The following is a 19,784-nucleotide window of genomic DNA, read 5'->3' on the forward strand; positions in this document are numbered from 1 at the left end:
CAGAAATGGCAGCCTCAAAAGTGTCTATTTGCTGTCTATTCAGAGCACAACTGGTATAGTTTCCTGCTCCCGCCACTACCTAAAGAATAAATTCCTGCTCCTGTGATAAAACTCATAAGAAAGTCTGTCTCCGGGTTTCTCTGAAATACAGAAGAATTCTATTTATCTTTCATATACCCAGTGATTCATACTTAACAATGAATAAAGAGAAAGCAAAGTGAGCAAAGTAGGGAAGCTTTCTGCTCCTGCTCTTTCCGGTGGTTACTGAAACTCTCCAGGGAGTTCTAGGTTTTCTTTAGGGACAGGGAAAGTACAGAAGTAAAAAAAGGGGGGGAGGGGGGAGAGAAAGAAAGAAAGAAAGGGGGTGGAAAAAGAAACCCAAAATAACATTGTTTAAGCATTGATCCATGAAAGGTAAGGAACAAGAGGAACTGGTCAGGAGAAGCAGATGATTCTTCTTTTCTTTTGGCATTTTGTTTCAATTTAAAACTCACTTATAGAGCCAAATTCAGTATATTTATCTTGCTATTTTAAAAAATATATAGGTTTTAAATCAATAATATTTTTGATCTCTGGTAGACTCTGTTAAGAGTGCGTGTACTGCATTTATATTTCCAGGTTTCTATTACATCTATTTGTATCTATCTGGATATATCCATCTATATATCTATTATGTATCTATTTATCTATCTATCATCCTTCATATAATAATATTTATTTGTTTGTGTGTTTGTTTTATTTAAACGTATATGTTACTGTGCTCTAAGTTGCATTTTGACCCACAAATTAAGATTTGTATATACCTTTTAATTAATAGTAAGTATACCTTTGTAGATATGACTATTAGGTTTTTTATTATATTCAGGAATCTTTCTAATTACAAGACAATAGAAAATAACTGTTCAAAGTATTTTAAGCTTTGCTTATTTGATTTAAACTTTATCCTGTTATATTCTCTTTTTTCATTTCTAAGTATTTTATAATGAACACTAAATTCTAATTACCTTTCAATTTAATTGTAATCTTAACTGCATCTTTTATACAATATTTTTCAAAACAACATAATCTGATCCTACTTTTCATACCTTACTAATGAGATGAATCTGATTTCATAGGTAATATTTATGCTTAGCATCATTGATTCTTTATTTTCCATCATTAACTAATTCTTATTATGCAAAGTTTGAACTTACTTATTAAAGCCAAAAGGGTCTTTCTTGGGTTAAACTTTTTCTTGCCTACTCACTTTGTAGTTATATTTCGTAGACTAAAACTATGAATTTTTATCTTCAGCATCACCATTTTTAACATTTTGGTAATTTCCTGTTTCATTTTTACTTCCTTCCATTAAAACCTTGCCTTTCATAATTTTTCTGATCAATGTTTATTAAGCATTTTCCATGTGCCCTGAGATATTCATTCTACTTCTTATCAACTTTGCTATGGTAAGATTATTTAAAATACAGTTTCAAATTTTTTAGATCTAGAAAATTTAATACAGAAAGAGTAAGTCAGCTTGGTAGCTGTGGTGTATTAAAATGTGTGCCCCACTTTGGATATGTTCTTTGTCTTGGTCCACATTCTGGTGGCTTGGACCCATTGTAAATAAAATCTCTTCAAGGTATTACTTCAGTCTGGCCCACCTGAATCAGATTCAGCTTTAATTTGGATTACTGGAGTCCTTTATAAGCAGAGTTAAAATCAGATGGAGAGAGAAGCCACAGGGAACAGCCAGAATCCTCAAGTCAATGAATCCAAAAAGAAAGGAGAAGAAAACCCTGCATGCATCTCCATGTGACAGAAAAGCCAAGGATCAAAGAGCTCTGGCAGCCATTCCCAGAATGCCACTGTCTTGGGGGAGGAAAGCATTGCCTTGCTGCTGCCTTGATTTTGGACTTCTTCTAACCTCAAAATCTGAGGCAATAAATTCCTATTGTTTAAATCAATCCTTATATGGTATTTGCTTAAGCAGCTTAGAAACTAACATAGTGAGGCACTGTGTTCTTAGTGAGGATGCTTTCCTCTAAACCCTGGGTAGCTTTTGTCCCCAACACTTGTCTTCTCCAAAGTCTAATGAGGAATGTTTCAAGTCATTCTTGTCAATGCATCTCCTGTTTTCTTTTTTGTCAGTTTGTAAAACTTTCTCTTTGTTCTCAAATTTTTGAGGTTTAAACTTAAAACTCGTAGTTTAAAAATATGACAAGTAGAGGTCTGCTAGTGTTTTGTGTGTGTCAGTTTCTACCAAAAGAGATTTTATTGCCTTTATAACCATCCTGTGGAAGCATGATGGTCAAAATAAGTTGTTACTATAATAAAAAGTTGTTGTTATAAAAGCACTATCAAGGCACCAAAAGACATGGAGGAACTAGAAAGCTTGTTGCTAAATGAAAGAAATCAGTCTGAAAAGGATGCATATGGTATGATTCCAATTAAATGACATACCAGAAAAGACAAAACTATAGACACAGAAAGTAATCACTGGTTGCCAAGGATTCAAACAATGAGGACAGAAATGAATAGGTAAAGCACAGGGGATTTTTAAAGCAGTTAAACTATTCTGTATGATGCTGTAATGGTGTATACATGACATATATTTGTCAACTAGAACTGACATAAAATTGTATAGCACAAAGAATGAACCTTAATGTAAATTATAGACTTTAGTTAATAATATATTATATTGGTTCATCAGTGACAAGAAATGCAAGATGTTAATTACAGGAAAAACCGGGAGAGGGAGTAAATATGAAAATGCTTTGTACTATCTGCTCAATTTTTATGTACATCTAAATTTGTTTCTTTAAAAAATCTTTTAAATTAATTAATGTTTTTTCAACTAATTTATTCAACTTAAAAATAAATGTATCTTCCATTTGTCAAGTACTTGACCAAGTACTTTACATAAAAGACCACATTTAATTTTCTCAAATATTCCATGACAAACCTATTAATGGCCTATTATTCCAAAGAGGTATTGGGGCTACTGAAAGTTTGAATAACATGATTCAGGATCAGAAGTCTAAGAAGTGACAAATTTGGCATTAAAATACAAGTATCTCTTATTCTAAATCCTATTTTTAGTTTCTTACATTTTGGCCTTTTCTGTGTCAGCTAGTAATGCTATTTCAGATGATTGAACTTCCATGTCTTGCTTTATAGGCTTTTAGTTTGTCTTGAATTTAATCATGTGTTTGTATAAGTTACCTCAATTTTAAACATTGACTTTTTGTGCTTGAATATTAATTCTTTTGTCATCCATCAATGTTTTTATTTTATCTTTCATTTTCAACTTTATTATTATTTTCCCAATATCACAGCATATTCTTTTTATACTAATATCTTTTATTTCCTTTAATTTATATTTTCTGAGAGATGTAAATTCATACTACAAGTTTCTTGGGACCCATTTCTGGCTCCTCTTTCTCATTTGCTAGTATTTATTACATATGATAATTAAGTAATTTTATTTTGTTTTAAGATTTGTTTCTTCTTGCTTCTTAAGCTTAACTTGGTGGGCCCTAATTGTTTTGTTGATCTTTATTTCATTTATCATACTTTAGCATTAGTATTTTTATTATTATTATAAGGTTTTCTAAAGTCTACTAAATATTGGTTTAATAAAATGAATACCATTAATGTAACTGTGCAAATGGAATATATGCTTATAAAAGTTTGAGCATTACTTTTTACAAATTACATAATCATGGGAAGGATCACAAATATAAGTTCTGAAATACCTAAAACCCCTCAGTGAGGAAACAGGGGGAAACAGACCAAGCCACAGCTTTTCATTCCCTCTCAAAGCTAACATCTTCTCCATCATGTTCCATATTCAATCCTTAAAGAATTCCTTTGTTAAGAACTTTGATTTCCAGTAAAATTGATTATTTCTAAGAACAACTTAGTTTTTTTTCTGTAAAGACAGGATAGCAATGTATTATACATTTTTCAGGTGATTTGCTTTTTCTCCTATAAGGTGATGACTTCTTCATTTAATTGTAGCATATATTGCTTGATGTGAGAGTGTGAAATGGATTTTAGTGATTAAAGTAAAAAAAATCAAAAACAGGACAAATAGAACAAGCATTTTCTTCTGAATTCACTAAAGACATGTTAGGGATATTTTCTAGTTTAACAGATTATAAGAATTTAAGAATGAAGTTTCTATGAATTATATATTCAAAAAATGGCCAATGTTTCAGGATCAATATGGATTTTCTCAATAATAAGAAAAAAGAAATTGAGGAGATAAATTGAATCTATAATTCTCCAAACAGTGAGTTTAGAATGTGTCACAAAAAGATCTTAATGGTTACTCTTTACAATGATTTCCAGGTGCTTTTATTGTATAATGAGTAAATTAAATTCAGACAAAAAGTTTAATATTTCAAAAGCTAATTTTAGAAGTCTCAAAAGATTCAACTATTATTGAAATATATCCTTTCATGCTAGAAGAAACAATCTTAAGAAATCAGATATTTCAAATTTTGGAAATTATCCATATTACAGAATCAATTCAAAATGATCAGCTCTCAGAGTATCAATGATGTGCTTTGTTTGAGTTATCCAGGACCAATGGGGAAGCCTGTTTGGAGGTATCCAGGGCTTCACTTTCACCCAGGAAAGAGTTCCAAATGGGATCTCGTGGTCAGGGTCTCGTCAGGGTTTCAATTTTATTTAGTTTGGATGTAATCTCCCTAGGTCTATAAGATACTAATAAAATAAATTAATCTTATATGTGTTAAATCTAAGATGAAAATATAAGCTCATGTATAATGAGGTAAAGTTAAAGAAGGAAAGGTAGATCTGCCCTAAAGTGAAATTACTGGTTTTTACAGAACAGAATGAGGAATGTTAGACAAGACTTACATGGATAAAGTAAATTTCCTTATTTGCTAACTGTAATTTAAGGATCATATATTTTTTATCATATAATCTTCATACATAACTTACAACTACTACATATTGAGTTATTAAATACATTTCTAGGTTCTCTTCACTAACAAACCTTTGTTTGAATCAATTATTCTGGATCAACTACAGTCAATGTTTGGTATTTTAGAATGCTATTGCCCCACACCAAGACTTTTGTTTCTCTCTCTGCCTCTGGGCTGCAGGCAATCCTGAAGTCCTCTACATGGCAGGGTAAAATGGCAGGTCTCTTTCTCTGTGTGTCTCTACTGTTTCTCCTGTTTATAAAGGACTCCAGCAGGAGGGCCAAGACCTACCTGGGTCATACTTGACTGAAGTACTACAATCAAAGGCCCCCAATTGTATTCACTCCAATCAAAGGGCCCACAAAGACAGAATGGATTAATACCAAGAATATGATCTTTTCTGGGCTTCATGGAACACTTTAAACTGTCAAAATACTATGACCTAAAGTTCTCAGTTTTTACTTATTAATTTTGGTAAAAATTGGGCCTTTCAGCATGGAGTCTTCATCAAACAGTCCTCCCTATTATACTTGGTAAAGTGCTGGCTGCTTAGCTTTACTATTTATTGTAAACAACTGCAACTTTCTGTCTTCCACATTTGACTATATGTTTGTCTCTTTTTTGTTCTCTCTTATATGATCAGTATTTCCACATTGTGATGAAAGAAGACATGTTTTCAAGTTTTGTTTTGTTGGAACATTTTCTTCCCAAAATCAGAGCTTAAAATGAATACTCTCCATTAGATAGTACCATAAATGCGGTCCCATTGGACATACCATACCATTTCCCATGCGAGACCCAAGTGTCCCCCATGGCAACAACTTTCAAACAGAATTTCTGTTGAGACAGCCGATGCAAATGCAATTATGATGTGCGTTACGGATTCACCACAGGTGTGTGTGTGTATCTGTCTCTGTGTGTGTTTTTACCAGTATTTAAATGATTATATGAGCAGGCAATCAACCTTTAATATTCAACATTACAATATTGAATATTTTAATACCTCTTATTATTTATGTTTCAAGAGTTTGGGGTGTTTTATTAAGGTAATAAACATATCTCCACTAAAAAGGAAATATTTTTTTCCTCTATATGAAATTTAACATATAGTTCTCAAAACTATCTAACATGCCTTCCTGGGTCCACTATTTCCTCTTTTCTGTCCACCACAGATCAGAAGTAAAAGTGGAATTTCAGCGTTCTTTCATAATTAATTGATACGTCCATTGATTTTTTAAAAATCTTTGATTCTTCTAATTTTTCACTCTGAATTTTATGTTCGCAAGGGCTACTTTATCTAAACAGCAATATGTTTTATGGAAAAACCTGAATCTATAGTTTATATGTCTATGAAAACATATAGTCAGGAGTATATGTTGCTTTTTTCTTTTTAGGCTGACTAAATTTTTTCTTCCAGTTCAAGGTTTCAAAAATATCATACACATATACAAAATAGCCAAATCTGACTACAGATCATGTATCTTAACTTAATAAAGCCTCCCACAAAAGGATATGACTAATGACTGGCTTTCTTGTGCTATTTTGTTTGTGCTTATCAGCAAAGCTTTAGGTAATAGCTAGCAAATATCCCACCTGCATTTGGAATTGGGGTAGAAGGTCACTAGAGACCTTTAATCATTTGCTTCAGTAATAATGTTTCTGTATTAAAGTTGTTTGGTCAAGGAAAAGATCTGACAAAATTGTTTACTACCTAAATAGTCTAACCAGTAGTAATTAGTATATGAAACATCTGTATTATGATATTTTACAACAATAGTCTTTTGAGATTTAGTCAGTGGTAGATGTGTCTTCATTTCAATTGCACATATACAAATTATTATTCTTTTATAATACTGACATACCCTAGGATTCTTGTCTGTTTGCATTACAATGCTCACCTGGGCCTACAGATATATTGATTTAGATAAAATGCTAACAGCCTTAGTTTGGGTACCAGGAGATCAAAATTCCTGACTTCAGCCTGTCACTGACTGATTATGCCTATAGGCATTTATTTAGCTTCATTGTGACTCAATTTCCCTATCAGGAATGGGGGTTAGAATTATATATGTTTCACAGGGAAAAATATGCAAGGGAAAAATATGAGAAAAGATGTTATATCAATGTCAGTATTAAGTTGCAGTAAACCTAGAATTATTAAGATTTCAGTACATAGTTTCAAAATTTTATAAATGTTTATTTCTTCCTACATATATTTCCAAACTGAGAACTTTGGGAACTTAGCAAATCAGTTCCAAATTTTGGGAAACAAATACATCATTTCATTCACCTATGCTGACATCTCCCAAATATCCTTTTGTGACGAAAGACAATCTCCTAATTCTTCCCAAAGATATTCTTGGTCAGATAGCAGAAGAGCTATATGTAGGAACATGGTGCAATAGAAAGCTAATTATCTTCATGTTCTTTATTTGCATAGTTTTTCTCTTTTTCGATGTCACCCAGGAACTGCTGAGCATAAAAAAATCTACATAACTTCTGGCAAGTGTGTTTTACCATCTCGCTGTTCCTCTTAACATAATCTAAGCCAAAGATTGGAAAACTTTGGCTCGTCACCAAGACTATTTGACCTACCACCACTTTGTTTTTGTAAATAAGGTATTATTGAAACACAGCCACATCCTTTCATTTATTTTTTGTCTATGACTGCCTTTATGTTGCAACAGCTGAGCTCAGTGTATAATCAGTGAAGCTCAAAATATTTACTATCTTGTCCAGTACAGAAAAGAGTTGCTGATCCCTAGGGTAAATGATCATTTTCTTCTTCTGTTAAGCTGAGGAGCAGCAGTATGGTATAATGGGGGAAAATATGGATTTAGTGTCAGTAGCACTGCTTCATACTCCAAACTTCAATTTTTTCATATATAAAATAATGACAGCTTAGTTGTATTCTTTCCTAGGATATGGGAGGACTTTAAGACTTGGGAAATTGGATGAAATACCTAGGTATTTAGGCCTCAATTAGCGCTTTTCTAAACCATAATGACTTATACACCACTGTTAGTTGAAGCATAATTCTTGTTTCTTTCCAATGGACTGACACATAGGAATTCTGAAATAGACTACATGAAAGAGAAAATGATACTTCATTGCTCTATTTTATTAACTATGCCATGTGTGGAGAATGTAAACCTTTTAAAGCATATCATATAGTACTGATCCTCTGCTCAAGACTCTGCGTTTTAGCTCCTCATTTCACATAACCTAAAATTCTTACACTGACCTACAGGGTCCTCCACGATCTCACTCATGCCCAGATGCATTCTGTCATGTTATGCTACTCTCCCCCTCATTACTCCAAAGCAGCCATACTGCTCCCATGACCCCCTTAGTTCCTGAATTATTCAGCATGCCCCAAACTTAAAGCTTTCACATCTTCTGCTTCTTCTGCCTAGAAGTCTCTTCCACTAGATACCTGCAAGTCTCTCTTCAAGTCTTTGCTCAGATATCACCCTCTCATCTGTACTGTCCTTGACTACACTCTAAAATTAAAGCTCATTTTTCCTAACACACTGTCCAAATTGCCTTTCCCTGTTCTATTTTTATATTCATACTACTTATCACCTTCTAGTATATTATATAATTAATTTATTTCATATAGTTTTTTCTTTGTTGTTTACTCCTTGGGCTAAAATGTGGGCTTCACAAGGGCATAGATTTTGTCTGTGTTATTCTCTTATATAGCCCAAGAATCCAGATGAGTGCCTGGAACAGAGTAGGGATTCCTCAATAAATATTTGACTAATAAGCAAAAGAGTGAGTGAATGAATAAATTAATTAAGTGAAATATTAAGATAACAAGCAGTTTAGGAATACTTTTGTGTTGGTTTGAATCTGTTATGTTGACCCATAAAACTACATTCTTAAATTGAACCTATTGTGAACCTTAGGTTAGATTAGATCAGTTAAGAGTCATTCGATTAGACTGTTCCAGTAGTACTTAGCCAAGGGTTGGTCTTAATCATCCTCCTGTAATCCTTTATAAACAGAGGAATAAAAAGCCACAGACACAGAAAAAAGCTGCAGAGACAGAGAAGAACCCAGAAGCTTAGAGAGAAGGCCCTAGGGACCAAAACTGGAATCAAGGGAACACAGAGCCTGAGAGGAAGCCACTTTAGCCAGAATTTGAAAGAGATGAGATCCAGAGGAGAGAGAATAGATGAGCAGACACTGCCATGTGCCTGATCATCTACAGCTGTGACTTGGTGAGACAGCATCTCTTATTGATGCCCTGATTTGGACACTTTCAAGGCCTCAGAAGTGTATGCTTTTGACCTAATAAATCACTATTGTGGAAGCCAACCCATTTCTGGTATATTGACACAATATGTTCCAAGACCTTGCATAAGCCCGGGAATGCATGCATAAGGTACAATGCCTGCCCTTACCAAGTACACAGCTTAATAAGAAAAAAAAAAAAAAACTTCTCACTCAGTGTAGCAGTTTGATATGGTTATGAATTCCAAAAATAGATATTGGATTATATTTGTAATCTGATCTGTACCTGGGCCTGATTGAGTTATGATTAGGGCTTTCATTGGGTCACATCATTAGGGCATTGAGTCCCCACCCCTTGGTGGGTGGGGTTCATAGATAAAAGACATGGCAAAGGACAGTGTTGCAGGCTTTCAATGTTGGAGTTTTGATGTTGGAGTTTGATGTTGAAGCTGGAACCCCAGGGAAAGAAGCAGAGCCATTTGCCTAATAGTCTACAGCTGAACTTGTGGAGTAAACAGAGGAGTTGAGCCCAGAGGAACTCAGAAAGCTTGAACCCTCACAGACGTCAGCAGCCATCTTGCTCCAAAATGTAAAAATAGACTTTGGTGAGGGAAGTAACTTATGCTTTATGACCTGGTATTTGTAAGCTCCTATCCCAAAGAAATACCCTTTATAAAAACCAACCCATTTCTGGTATTTTGCATCAGCATCCCTTTGGCTGACTAATACACAATTTTACAAATGAATAATCCATTGAAAACGAAATTTGCCACTCTTGAGATAGAATTCTTAGAAGAGAAGGACAATAGGGAAGTTAAGTGTGCTCTGATATGCTTCTCCTACCTTACAGAACCTCATCAGTTTCCTCTTCCTCCAACTGTCTATTGTTTTCCTTTGTCATAATTTTTAAAATTCTTTTCATTCTATTTTCTTCTAGTTTCCTAATTTTATTATTCAAATATTCCTTTACTATATTAAATTGTTCTTATTTTAAATACATATTTATTCCTTCAAATTTACACTTATCGTTTTCTGTTTTCCTATTACAATATGTATTTTACCTACCATGATACTTTCACATTCTTATCTGTATTTTATCAGTCTCACTTAATTTGTCATAATTAATCAATTTCTGAAATTTTCCCTTAACTTTTAGATTTTGAGTATTTATAGTGTGTATTCTTACTATGTTTGGTTTTTCTATTTATTATTTACTTTCAAGAGATAACTTTATCAACAATATTCTTTCTCTAGATATTGTTTTAATTTTTCACTTAAATGTTTACCTTATGATAGCAAAAAAAATTTCTTAAAAACTTAGTTTCACCTGCATTGCATTTAGACAATTCTGGATTTTAATTCCACTTGCTTTACCTATTTTTGGATTTCAGGTACTCATGTGTCGAGTTTACTAATACCTCATAAGATTTTTCTAAGCATCAAGGAAGATGTTACAGATAAAATGCCTACTACATTGTCAGTCATATTAAAGAGCTCTTGGAGACATTTTCAACTACCAGCAGCTTGGCAAGTGAGCTGAAAGAACCCACTCTAATATTCCTGAGGAATAGTGCAGCCGTCCTTGGTGTTGGAGGCAAGATTTCATTGCAGCAGAGCAGAAAGAGATTTTACAAGGTGGAGACAGCTGATGATAGAAATGGAGAGCAAAGAAAACTTCCTAATGCCCCCAAAAGCTGATATATAATACATACATTTAGAGTTGATCAGCAAAGTAAAAAAAGCTGGTACAGTTTAGCAAACGTGCAGCTTATCTTTAAAGGACTAAGAGATCTCTAGAATCTTACCAGAACTCAGATCCCATGTTATACAAAAGGGGGCACCTTGAGCACACTCTCAAAACATTTTAAACCAGTAGTGAACTAAAGTTAAACAATGCCTATACACAGCTCAACTAGTTATCAGATTGACTTTGCCCCAAACTCTGGCAGACTGACAGAATTTAATAAAAATTCTAGTAGACTGACAGAATGTAGTAAAAGCTCTCAGAAGGCCTATATTTCATTTAATGCACTTAATTCAGTTCTTACTTTATTCAATATAAAATGACCAAAAACTCAAAATTTAATACACACTAACTGACACATACAAAAAAATGACCAATTTTCAAAAAGAGAAATAGTCAAAAGAAGAAACATCATCAGCTTCAATATTGCAATTGTCAGATTATATATTCAGATGCTAAAAGAGCTAAAGTACCTATTGGAAATTATGGAAAATATGGATGACAAAAAAAAGAAAATTTTAGTAAAGACACTGGAAATATATAAGAGAACCTAAAGGAATTGTAGAAATGAAAAAGTTTATTGTAAGTAATGAAGAATTCATTAGATAAATATAGAAGCTGACTAAACACAACGGAAGAAATCAATACATTTGAAGAATGATCAATGTTATATATCCAAACTGAAAAATGGAGAAAAATGAATTAAAGCAACAACAATAACAGAAAAGAAAGTCTGCCATATTTGAGAAAATATGTTTATCCATTATGGGTTAGAAAAAAATTGTTTCAAGAGAAAATAACTGAGAACTTTTAAGAATTAATGAAAACCATCAATCCAAAAATCTAAGGATCATACCAAACTTAAACATAGATTAAAAATAATAATAAAAATTCCTGGAACATTAAACACACATGGGATGGAGGAAGGAAATTCTCAATCAAAACACATTGGTAGACCTGAAAACAATACAACATCTTTAAAGTCATCATAGAAATAAAGTGTGAATTTAGGATTCTATACCCAGTGTAAATATTCTTCCAAAATGAAAATGAAATAAAGACTTTTTTGAACAGATGAAAGAATTTGTCTCCAGAGGACTACACTACTAAAAGGTCTTCAGCCTGAAGGGAAAGGAGACTAGATGAAATACCGGGTATCTTCTCTTAAGAAATGAAGATCATTAGAAAGGGCAAATATATGAAAAAATATATAAATATATATCAGTAGAAAAAGAGATTTTTAAATTTCTTTAAAATAACATGAACAGCTTTAAATAAAATAATAATTATTTGTGACAATCAATTGTAGGGTTTATAGCTTATGTAGAAGTAAAATCAAAACAAAATTTCACAAAGAGGAGGAGGGAATTTATTAATACTAGCACTATAAGTTCTCACACTATTTGTGAAATAGTATAATATTATCTGCAGGGAAACTGTGAAAACTTAGCACTGTACATCAGTAAAGAAATGCTAATGTAATAACACAAGTGAAAGTTCAAAGAGTAAGCATTGGGAAAAAAGAATATATGGCCTAAATATAAAACAAATAGCATGATAAGACAATTAAAACCAAACATAATCTAAGCAATTATAATAGACTAAACACAAGTCAGTAATCATAATGATGGTTAAGAAGACCCAACACCTATTAAATATAAAGACACAAACTATTTTAAAATAACCATTTTGAGGAAAAGGATAATACTGACTTATGATTTCAGCCCCAACATGGACAGAACTTGGAAGTCACCATTCCTATTTTCACAAGTAAAACCAATGACTTTTCTTGACCTTGTCAGAGTACTGAAAAGGCAAACCCACCTCAAAATTTGGAGAGACAGTCATATCTGAGAGACACAGCTAAGAGCTATTTACCTAGAACAGAAGCCATTCACTGATTGGAACATTTAAATGATAATTTTGACTAAGTGCTGGAGGCTGAGGGTGGACTAGAATGATAGTGAGCAACTCCTAGGAGCTACACATTAATCTCATTCCCAACAAATAAGCCTGAACCCTCACTATTGTGGATACTGGAACTAGGATGACCAAGACCGACCTGATCCAAAACCTGGGCACCATCACCAAGTCGGTGACCAAGGCTTTCATGGAAACACTGCAGGGGCTGGTGCTGACATCTCCATGATTGGTCATTTTGAGGTCACTTTTTATTCTGCTTATTTGGTGGCCAAGAATGTGACCATGATCACCAAACATTCCAAGGACAAGCAGTATGCCTGGGAGTCATCAGCAGAAGGCTTCTTCACAGTTAGGGCAGACCCAAGCAAACCTCATGAAACAAAGGTTATTCTGCATCTGAAAAAAGACCAAACTGAGTTCTTGGAGGAAAGAAGAATAAAGGAGATTGTAAAGAAACATTCTCGATTTATTGGCTATCCAACTACACTTTTTGTGGCGAATGAACATGATAAAGAAGTAAATGATGATGAGACTGAAGAAAAGGAAGATAAAGAGGAGGAAATGGAAGAAAAGGAGAAAGTGACCAAAAGAAGAAAAAGAAAAACAAGGAAAAGTACATTAATCAAGAAGAACTCAACAAAACAAAACCGATCTGGAACAGAAATCTTGATATTATTAATGAAGAATTTGGAGAATTCTATAACAGCTTAACCGATGACTGGAAGGACAGTTGGAAATCAGACCCTTCCCTTTGTCCAAGATGTGCTCCCTTTGACTTAAATTGAAAACAGAAAGGAAAAGAACACTAAGATGTATGTAAGCAGTTTTTTCACCATGGATAACTGTAAGGAGCTAATACCTGTATGTCAGAATTTCATTAGAGGTATGGTGGACTCTGAGGGTTTCCCTCTAAACATTTCCTAGGAAATGTTGCAACAAAGCAAAATTTTGAAAGTTATCAGAAAGAATTTCATTAAAAAGTGCTTAGAACTCTATGCTGAACTGGCAGAGGATAAAGAGAACCACAAAAAGTTTTATGAATAGTTCTCTAAAAACATGTAGCTTGGAATACATAAAGATTCTCAAAATTGGAAGAAGCTTTCAAACCTAAGATATTACATGTCTGCCTCTGGTGATGAGATGGTTTCTCTCATAGACTACTATGAGAAGGAGGACCAGAATCATGTGTATTATATCACTGGTCATACCAAGGACCAGACTGCAAACTCTGCCTTTGTGGAACATCTCTGGAAGCATGACTTAAAAGTGATCTATATAATCGGGCTCATTAATGAGTACTGTGAACAACAGCTGAAGGAGTTTAAGGAGAAGATTTACTATCTGTGACCAAAGATGCTTTGGACTTCCAGAAGATGAAGAAGAGAAAAAGAAACAGAAAGAGAAAACAAAAACAAAGTTTGAAAATCTCTGCAAAATCATAAAAGACATCTTTCACGAAAAAAAGTTGAAAAGGTGATCATATCAAAACAATTAGTCACATCCCCATGCTGCATTGTCACAAACTCATATGGCTGGACAACAAACATTGAGGAATCATGAAGGTTCAAGTCCTAAGAGAAAACTCAACAATCGGTTACATGTCAGCAAAGAAACACCTGGAGATCAACCCTAACCATTCCATCTTCTGTCATTCAAGTATGTGTTCTGAGGCATATACGTTGATGTTGGAAAGAGAAATCTTTAATGACTTAAGGTTCATCTTATAGGATCTACTTTTTAAACCTTCCATCCCCTGTATTTAACAATGTTGAATGTACTAGACCACCAGAAATTAGTACATTAACCAGCTCAATGGCAGCAAATATCCATAGGGCTTGTTTTCCAAAGAAGTCTAGTAGCCCAAATACAAGTCTGCCTAAGCTGTTGTAAAGTAGTGAAAAGACTTCACCGGCCTTGTGAGTGTAAAGGCAGTGCCCAAATCCTGTTCTGCTTTAGAAGGTAGTAACAAAACTGGGAAATACAAAGGGAAAAAAAAGTGTATTGCAAACTGAAGACAATCTTTAAAAAATGAAAAGAAATATAATTGACACAGTAAGAACAGATAAATGAAATCATACAAAATGCACAATTAAGATCAGACAAGGCAGAAAGAAGAATAAAAAGACAAAAATAACAACTACAATGAATAAAAAGCACTTATAAACTTCGTAGCTATTAATAGAACCACACCATTAATCACTATAAATGTCAATTGTCTAAATATACCAAATAAAAGATAGATATTATCAGAATGCATAAAAAACAAGACCAAAATTTATGTATCTACAAGAATCCACTTGAAAAATAAAGATAAATCAATTAAAGGCAGAAAGATGGAAAGAGATAAACCATGCTACAATAATCAAAAGAAACTGGAATAGCTATAATATTTTTTAAAAAGCAGATTTAAGAATGAGAAAGGCTTTCCAGAATAAGAAGAGGCATTAGATAATGATAAAAGGGTCAATTTTCCAAGAAGACATAATAATCCTAAAAGTGTATACTCTTGACAAAAGAACATTAAACTGAATAAGGCAAAAACTGATAGAATTAAAAGGAGAAACAGACATATCCAGTATTATTGTTGGAGACTATATACCAATACCAGCTACAGGCATAATAGGAAAAGAAAACTAGAGGTCCATATTTCTCATGAACATAAATGAAAAAATTATTCAACAAAATATTAACAAGGTGAATCTACTAATGTATTTAAAGAATTATACACTCCAAACAAGTAGAATTTATTCCAGGTATGCAAGATTGGTTCAACATTCAAAAACCAATATAATCCATCATATCTACAAGCTAAAGAAGAGCAATCAGATGTTCATAACAATTGATGCAGAAAAAAATCTTTGACAAAATCCAACACCTATTCATGATAAGGATTCTCAGCATTTCAGATGTGGACAAAGAAGTCAACTTGATAAAGAAAAACAGGAACAAGACCAGGATGTCTCCTACCACTCTGCCTATTCAACATGTGTAGTGGAAGTCTTATCTAGTGAAATCAAACAAGATAAAGAAATAAAAATTAAATTAAAGAGGTTGGAAAGGAAGAAATAAAGCTGATTTTATTCATAAATGGCATGAATGTATATGTAGAAACAAAAGAAAATTGGCAACCACCACGACTGCCACCAACACCACCACCACCACAACAAAACCTCTTGTAAAATAGTGAGTAGCACAAGTCACTGGATTCAAGGTACATATATAAAAATCAGCTAATTGCTTTCCTATATACCAGTAATGAACAACTGAAATTTTAAGTTAAAAAAAAACTCCATTTATAATACCACTACAGGTTAAATGTTTAGGTGTATATCAAATAAAATTTGCATATGATTTGTGGAAAACTACAAAATGAGTAAAAAAAAATCAAATGTCTAAATAAATAGATACTCTGTGCTCATAAGTTGGAAAACTCAATATGTTAAACAAATTTTTCCCCATTTTATGTATAGGTTCAGTATAATCCCAATCAAAATCCTAGCAAGCCATTTTTTAGATATTAACAAACTGATGCTGAAGTTCAAATGGTAAAGCAAAAGACCAGGGGTAGCCAACACAAGACTGAAGCAGAACAAAATTAGAGAATTCACAGAACCCAATTTCAAGACCTACTTCAAAACTAACATAACAAAAAGAAAATGGTTTTCATCAAAGAACAACATAGACCTATTAAACGCAATAGAGAACTTGGAAAAATACCCATTTAAACACAGCCAACTAATATTTGCAAAGCAGTAAGACAATTCAATGAAGAGAGGATAGTCTTTTCAAAAAACAGTACTGTAAAATTTAACATCTATTAAAAAAAACATACAAAGACCTTATACTTTTCACAAAAATTGACTCAAAATGGATCATAGACCTAAATGTAAACTGCAAAAATATAAAACTAGAAAATAATTTAGAAGAAATCTATGTGACATTGTGTTTGGTGAAGAGTCTTTATCTACAACACCAAAAACACCACCATCCATGAAAGAAAATTTTACACATTGAAATATACTAAAGTTAAAAATATATTATATGCAAAGCACAATGTAACAGAATTGAAAAAACAAGCCAAAATCAGGGAGAAAATATTTGTGAAACAAATATCTGATAAAGGAAATGGATTCAAAATACACAAAGAAGTCTTAAAACTTCAACATTAAGAAAGCAAACAACCCAGTTAATAACTGGGAATAAGAGCTAAACATCCAACTAAAGGAGCTGTGCAGATGGCAAATAAGCATATGAAAAGATGGTCAACTTAATTTTTCATTAAGGATGTGTAAACTAAAACAACAATGAGATACCAACACATACCAATTAAAATGGCCAAAATCCCAAAATCTGGTGGTACCAATTACTGGTTAGGATGTGCAGTAATAGGAACTCTAGTTCTTGGCCAAAGCAAATGCTAAATGGCGCAGCCACTATGGAAGACAGCTTGGTAGTTCCTTACAAAGTTAAATATAGCCTCTCAATGTGAACAAGAAATCTTGCAGTTAGATTTTGCCAACTGATTTGAAAAATTATGTTCACATAAAAATCTGTACATGAATAGGTATTACAACTTTATTTATAATCACTAAAAACTGGAAGGAACCAAGATGTCCTTCAAGGGTGAATGGATAAACATGTCGTATATCCACACAATGTAATACTATTCAACAATAAAAAGGAAAAAGCCATTCAAAGACATGGAAGAAAATCAAATGCATATTGCTAGGTACAAAAAAAAAGCCACTTTCAAGTGGTAATATCAGTATGACTCAATTTTTGGCATTTCTTAAAAGGTAAAACTAAACAGCAAACAGAACAGTAGTGTCAGAGTTCTGAGAAAAAGGAGTGAGGGTTGAGTAGGTGAAAGACAGGATTTCTTAGGATGCTGAAATTATTCTGTATGATACTCTAATGCTGGATATGTGACACTGTATTTATAAATTCCATAAAACTTTAGGACAGCAAGAGTGATCCTTAATGAATGAAAATTTTAAAAATAATTTAGAAATTTTGCAATACCAGGACAGAATGCAGAATGTGGCAAAATACATTTAACTATATTGCAAACATATGAAAATATATGCAACTGTATATACAAATATAGGTAATATCTGTATTACAAATATATGTAATAGAAAATGTGTTGACCTAAATGACTCTGGAAATTAATGACATCTGTAAGACTAAAGGCAAAAGAACTGCACATAAGAACTGCCCAATAATTGATAAAAAGAATTTCTCTATGTAGTATGGGTTAACAATTCTGAATAAACTGAAAATGCACAATTAGGTAAATGGATGGTGGGTGATGGGAGTCAAGCCTTTCAATATTAGAGTGGTTGGTTATAAACAAGCAAGGAGAGGAGGCTAGAATGATCCATGTACTAGTGAATTAGAGTTGGAGACATCACTATAAATTCATTTTAAGCTTAATGTAGATGCAGATGGTTATACATAGGCATGTGTTTGTGTGCATGCAAACATATATTCCTTTGCTCTGTTATTTGGGAGGAAATATTAACACCACCACCCTAGGAGTAATGAGTACACCTAGTGGAAGACCTTAGTTTCTAATACCATTCTCCAATGAAAGGAGCAAGAGTTCCTTGGAGAAAGGCTGATTCCAGAACTGGGGCAGGAAATATAGAAGATAAGCCTACAGCATAGTGTGGTGCCAGAGAATGAGAACATGCTCAAACATATGATAGGTCAAAGGAAAGCAGGAGCCAACTGAAAGAACTCCCAATGCCACAGTTGAAATAATTTGAGCAATATAAAGTAGCATAAAATAATAAATATAAATGAGTCCATATTGACATTAATATGATTAATAAATAAATAAAAGAGATAGATCTCCTGGTCAGAAAATGTGAAATAATTTATGTAGATACTCCACCCATACAGAGGGGGAGAATAACTGCCCACTCCTTAAGCGCTGATGCTCATAGTGACTTCCTTCCAAAGAACACAGCATGGAAAAGGGAGTGGGTGGGAAAATGAGTAACTTTACAATGGAGAAACCTGACAAATACTCTCTCAGGCAGGTTAATGAGGTTAATATCAACATGATAGCATGCACCCTTGATCTAATGTGATAAAAAAGATACTTTTTTTCATGGTCTTCCTCCCCCAAACCTATAAATCCCGTATAATAATGAGAAAAGCATCAGACAAATACCAATTGAGGGACATTCTACAAAAAAGCTGACCAGTAATCCTAAAAATGTCCAGGGTATCAAAAACAAGGAAAGTCTGAGAAACTGTCTCCATCAAGAGGAGCCTAAGAAGAAATAACTACTGAGTGTAATGTGGTTTTCTGAACGGGATTCCAGAATAGAAAAGGACACTAAGCAAAAACTAAGGAAATTTGTATAAAATATGAACTTTAGTAAATAATAATAATGTATCAATTTAATTGTTACAATTGTATCATATTAATTGAAGATGCTAATAGTAGAAAAAATTGAGTGGGGGTATTTGGGAACTTTCTGTACTAAGTTCTCAACTTTAAAGTCATTTTAACTCTATCCTAAAATTGAAAATCAGTTTAAAAAATTAAAAGAACACAGAGACAGTCGATTACAGAATGACCTGCTCAAGTGGAAAGATTAGGAGTAAGGACTATAGGGAGAGAGAAGACAAAATTCACAGTTCAAATCAGTAAAGAAAGTGTCTGAGGCAAGGCCCATAGAAACACTTGCCTTCAAGTTTCCATACTAAAGATGATACAGAACTACCTTTAGGTTTAGACTAGAGATTTTAATTGAGTGAAACAGGAAGAAGAATGGTTAAAAGTTGTGCTGTATTTTAATTTGTCAAATAGGACTGAATCATATTAAAATTTTCCACCCATGACTTCCAAAACCTTCATAAAGTTTGTACTTCCAATGGTGTCTAGTACACCAGCTGATATGTTGGAGAAATGGTGGGTAACCCTA

The 19,784-nt window shown here is 33.2% G+C and overlaps 1 pseudogene; it reads left to right on the forward strand.

The window, feature by feature from the left end:
- Positions 1-2,356: 2,356 nt before the first annotated feature.
- LOC101447916 (heat shock protein HSP 90-alpha pseudogene) lies at positions 2,357-14,570 on the forward strand (annotated as a pseudogene).
- Positions 14,571-19,784: the final 5,214 nt, after the last annotated feature.

The sequence above is a fragment of the Dasypus novemcinctus genome, chromosome 2 (genome assembly GCF_030445035.2).
Source record: "Dasypus novemcinctus isolate mDasNov1 chromosome 2, mDasNov1.1.hap2, whole genome shotgun sequence".
Taxonomy (NCBI): domain Eukaryota; kingdom Metazoa; phylum Chordata; class Mammalia; order Cingulata; family Dasypodidae; genus Dasypus; species Dasypus novemcinctus.